The sequence below is a fragment of the Pan paniscus genome, chromosome X (assembly GCF_029289425.2).
Source record: "Pan paniscus chromosome X, NHGRI_mPanPan1-v2.0_pri, whole genome shotgun sequence".
Taxonomy (NCBI): Eukaryota; Metazoa; Chordata; class Mammalia; order Primates; family Hominidae; genus Pan; species Pan paniscus.
Genome location: NC_073272.2, coordinates 140,656,704 through 140,662,581, shown reverse-complemented (window position 1 = coordinate 140,662,581; position 5,878 = coordinate 140,656,704).

Genomic DNA, 5,878 nt, shown 5'->3' with positions numbered 1-5,878 from the left:
GAAATTATACTATCAATGAAATGAAATTAGTCATATTAAAGGTCGTAATCATTTAATCATATTAAATATACCAATATATCTTTGGACTCTTCTATTCATTTGAATAGATAAGCACTGCCATCTATTAAGTCCGTGTTGCTGTATCCTGCAGAATGGTATATAAAGCTAGAGGTACTTTATGCACATGTATATTTGATTATTTTCTGCTATTAAAGCATGGCTAAAACCTCAGTAATTTGGAAGTAGGCAGATTAGAGGGAGAAGTCTTGTTGAAGTTAGTGGGATATTTGCATAAAAATGCGCTTAAATTTTTTTCTTGTTTTTTTGTTTTATTTTGTTTTGTTTGTTTTGTTTTGTTTTTTTGTTGTTGTGTTTTTGTTGTTGTTGTTGTTGTTTTGAAACGGAGTCTCGCTCTGTCGCCCAGGCTGGAGTGCAGTAGCACAATCTCGGCTCACTGCAACCTCTGTCTCCTGGGTTCAAGTGATTCTCCTGCCTCAGCCTCCCGAGTAGCTGGGATGACAAATGCCCGCCACAGTGCCTGGCTAATTTTTGTATTTTTAGCAGAGATGGGGTTTTGCCATGTTGGCCAAGCTGACCTCGAACTCCTGACCTCATGATTCACCCACCTCGGCCTCCCAAAGTGCTGGGATTACAGGTGTGAGCCACCGCACCCGGCCTCTTGGTTCTTAAAGTGAGTAAAGCAAAGCTAATAAAGCTGTATTAATTAAAGGTTCTGAGAATGTTTTCCTTGATGGTAAGGGTGGGATAATTGTATGAAGAATCTTTATTATTTGCTTTGAAATATGGATTTTGCTAAGTCAGGGTTTAGTGTCTGGCAGCAGTTTGCATTACTGAATAGCTCAAGTATATTCCCTGCAGTCTTAGCCCACGTAGTTCTAAAGGTAGGTACAATGGTGTCCTTTGACAGTGCTGGTAACCCTCTATCTCCCTTCATGAACATCTGATCATCTACCTTGCATTTTTTTCTCTTGCCTAAAATGCCTGTTAGAATGTGTTCCTTTGTCTTCAAATGTTCTATTGTACACAGAATGTTCTATTTTTTTTTATTCTGTTTTGTTTTGTTTTATTTTTGAGAGAGAGTCTCACTCTGTCGCCCGGGCTGGAGTGCAGTGGCGCAATTTCGGCTCACTGCAACCTCTGCCTCCCGGATTTAAGCGATTCTCCTGCCTCAGCCTCCGAAGTAGCTGGGATTACAGGCGCCGCCACTACGCCCAGCTAATTTTTTGTATTTTTGGTAGAGACGGGGTTTCACCATGTTGGCCAGGCTGGTCTCGAACTCCTGACCTCATGATTCACCCACCTTGGCCTCCCAAAGTGCTGGGATTACAGGTGTGAGCCACCACACCGGCCTAGTGTCTTTTTTTTTTTTTTTTTAACCCTGAGAAAGATTGAAGGAATGGCTTGCTTGAAGAAATTATGAACACCATAGCAAGTTTGTTCATAGAGCAAAAACTGTTCCATGCATGAGTTGGGAGGAGGAGTGGTGTATTAATCCCATCTCCAAAGAAATACTTGAGACTGGGTAATTTACAGAGAAAAGAGGTTTAATTGCCTCATGGTTCCCCAGGCTGTACAGGAAGCATGATGACTTCTGGGGAGGCCTCAGGAAACTTCCAGTCATGGAGGAAGGCTAAGGAGAAGCAGCATGTCTTACACGGTGGAGCAGGAGGAAGACAGAATAAGGGAGTAGGTGCTACACACTTATTAAATAACCAACTCTCCTGAGAATTCGCTCATTATGCAGTACCAAGGGGGATGATATGAAGCCATTCATGAGAAACTGCCCCCATGATCCAATCATCTCCCACCAGGCCTCACCTCCAGCATTGGAGTTACAATTCAACATGAGATTTAGGTCAGAACATGGAACCAAACCATATAAAATGGAGAGGTGCTGAAAAGGGTGTTTCAGAATAGGTAGATATAGCAACATTGTTGTACCTCCCTTTTTCCCCTCAGAGGCTGGTATCTGACATATGGTCAGTAATACATTATATTTCTTATTATTCTAGCCACAAAATTTACACACCTCCACTCCCCTCTCTAAATGACCAAGGATTTCATCAGCAAAATTGCAATAATGTAATTCTTACGTTTTAGCCAAAGTTCCTATACGGTCGGTGTAATTGAACAGACCAGTCAGTTCAGAATCAGTCAGTTAAAGATATAAAACTGTTGCCGGGGCTATTTTTATATGCCCCACTTTAAAGCTTCAGATTTAAAACAAATAACATCAGTAAAATGAAAGTAAAGGGATTTGTATTTCAATGGTAACTAAAGTAATTGTGATGTTCCAGATTTATATGTTCTCTAGACACAGATAATTACACTGCCATATAGGATTTTTAGAAACTGCTTATTTGAATGTACACAATAAAAATTTTAACATATACAAAGTTAGAGAGAATACTATGATGAACCCCCACAGACTCATCTCCTGGATTAAAAAATTATCGACATTTTTGCTTTATTTATCCCTTAAATTTCTTGCAATTGTTATGGCATACTGTGAAACAAATCCCAGATAACACTTCAATTCACCCTTCAATACTTCAGTATGTTTCTCTAACAGATAAGGCCTTAAAAAACATAATCCACCATATCATTAACAGACCTACTAAAATTAACAGTCTCCTTAATATTTAATATTCAATTCAGAGTCAGATATCCCCAGTGTCTTAAAAATGTCTTTTTAATTGTTTGCTTGAATTACTTTCCTTAAAATGTCAGCACATTTGGTCTATCTATCTCTTAACCTTCTTTTAATTAATAACAGCTCCTCCCACTCTTTTTTTTTTCTCTGCAGTATATTCTTTGAGGAAACCTGGTTACTTGTCTGTAAAATTTCCTATATTCTAGATTTGCTTTACTCTTTTCATATCCTTGCCCAGTTTTCTCTTGGGTTGTTAGTGTTACTCTCTGAATTTTTTAGAAGCTCTTTGTTTATTAGGGATCTGTGATATATGTCGCAAATATTTATGCCCAGTTTGTCGTTTGCCTGTTTACTTTATGATAGTTCAGGCTGTTGAGAAAATATTTAGTATATTTTCCTTTTCTTCCACTCTCCTCCCATCTCTGCGCTCCCCAGTTTAATTGCTTGTATCATTTCTGTTAGTGTTTATGCCTTTAAATAGTCCAGACACTATTATTTTTCAGATATGAATTATAAATTTTGATTTAGCCATGAAAGATGAGGAATTCAATACACTAATACTCTTTATCAACTTTATAAGTGACATCATTATGTTATCATAACATTTACATATTTTTCCTATGACCATAATCTTCCCATTTGTTTTAACATAGCACATAAATGGGTTAAATAATTACTATTCTGTCCATATTTTCAATTTACCTCTTTATGTTAGTAATTTTTTTGCTGTTCTTTTTAGTTGTTTCTTAGGAATAAAAAAACAACTGGGGATTATATACCCTGAGTTTCTGAGGGTGAATGACAGTTTCATTATGTGTAGAGTTTTTGGGTCCCCCTTTCTTATTTCTCCGCTATTTGTTAGCATTGAATGCTATTTTGTAGAAGTCTGAGACCACTCTAATATTTTCCACTCATATTGTTGAGAGTTCTACTTAGTTCTCAGAGAATTTTTCTTTATATTTGAATAGAATATATCCCAATGTTATTCACTCTGTCCCAATGTTATTCTGTCATTTTTTCTGAAACCCAGTGTCGCTATCTGTTATGTAGAATCAAAGCTTATTTCATTTATGCAAAGCTTTCCTTATTTTTTGAGTATATATAATATATGCTAACATGTACTTATGTTTACTCTCCTTCACCTGTCCTCCATATTTTAAAATTTCCCAGACTTTTACATGTTTTCTTCATTTCCATTTCATTCTGCTTACTTCTCTCCATCTTGTTCTCTATGTCCTTTACAATGTTTTCAGCATTAATTGTCAATCTTTGCATTGCTTTCAATTTGGCTTTCATTTCTGTGATAATTTTATTTGTTTTTCTTCCACTTCTTTGACAAGTGCTTCTGGGTCATGTTTAGCTTCTATTGACTTCTACATATTCCTGAATCTCATAACTCTGATTTGTTGTCTTGTTGTTTAGCTGTGATTCCTTCATATTAAAAAATTGGTTCAACACCAGCCTGGCCAACATGGTGAAACCCCGTCTCTATTAAAAATACAAAAAAGCTGGGCGTGGTGGCAGGTGCCTGTAATCCCAGCTACTTGGGAGGCTGAGGCAGGAGAATTGCTTGAACCCAGGAGGCAGAAGTTGCAGTGAGCCGAGATCATGCCACTACTCTCCAGTTTGGGCAACAGAGCAAGACTCCGTCTCAAAAAAAAAAATTTTTGATGGTGATATGATATGATATATGGTCATATGATAGGTCACATGTGTTTCTTGGCAATATTTTTCCAGGGAGTGCTATTTGCTGTTTTTTTCTGTCCTTCTCCCTCTATGGCAGTGTTCCTGGAAACCTTTTGGGATCTTATCTACTTCCTAGTAATGCCACTCTTCTGCAGTAAGGATAATTATAAGGCAGCCTCTTTTAGTCCTGTCTCAACAGAATTTTTCTGGCAGAAATAACTCAATGCTGGTGGCTTCTACATGACATACTTCTTGTTTGCCAGGGATGAGCTAGGTCTGAGAACACTCTCTCTCCTTTTTTAACAAATCATGGTCATTTCAATAGTACTCTCCTGTTTTCATTATACCTGGATGTACCTAGAAGATTTCTGACATTATTTTCAGAGGCAACAGTCTGTACTTACTGTTCTAACCCCTGCTGCTCAGTAGTTTTGATGTCTGAATAACCTGAGATAGTCTATGTTCCAGGAAAGTGTCAAGCTAACTTATGATTGGGACGGAATAAGACTCAGCTTTGGGGATAGGAGAAACTGAAAGCTAAATAACAAAATATTAATGGCTTAGAGTACTTTTTCACTGCTGTGTGTGTGTGTGTGTGTGTGTTTCAAAAATAAGATAATAATTTTACCATTAATTTTCAGAATAACTTTTTATTGCTCTGTGTAGCAAGAGGACAAGTGGAAGGATTTTAGTCATCTGTGGAGAAGGCGAGCCACATACATAGGAGACTTGATCAATATGTATATGGGATACATAAATTTGTGATTCATTGGAATAAAAAGTGGAGGGGGCTGAAATTAGCATTAGAAAATGGACCTTAGAAGAGATAGACAAGCATATATGGAAAGACTGGTTCGTTGTGAGCTGAGAATGGATTGTTCTTTGCACAAAGTCTGAGTTCAATTAGAACGGGTTTGGTGATCAGAAGGACTTTGATCCCTGTCCTGGCGTTGCCATAGGCTCACTCTGGAAACCAGAGACAACTGAGTTGATTTATCTGATTCTAAACTTCTGCACCTATATCATGGGAATAATTATATCTCAGGAATAATGTAAGAAAAAAATCTAACTAATATCTTGTTTGGTAGTTAAGTGTTAGCCCTATTCTTCTTTTCCTTAGTAGATATTACTTAGCAAAATAAGAATGTAAGATTGACTTTTATGATAGACTTGAGTGTCCTGATAGAAAGACACTAATATTGGGGGACTTGGAATGTCGTAGGAGAAAAGGTGGTCAACACATTAAAATATACAGAGGGACATTCACAAGAATAGATATTAAATATTAATTAACATATAAAGAGCATTTGACATTTATACCTTATTTTCATATTCATTTTCTTACTTGATACAACAAGTTGGTGAGGAGATATTGTATTCGTATTTTACACATTGCAATATTTAGACTCAGCAATGCTCAGGGGCTTGTTCGTGATAGAAAATGACAGAAACTTGGCCAGGAGTTCCTACCACAAGTCCAGTGCTCAGTTTACAATTTCATGTTGCCTTTGAAAATGC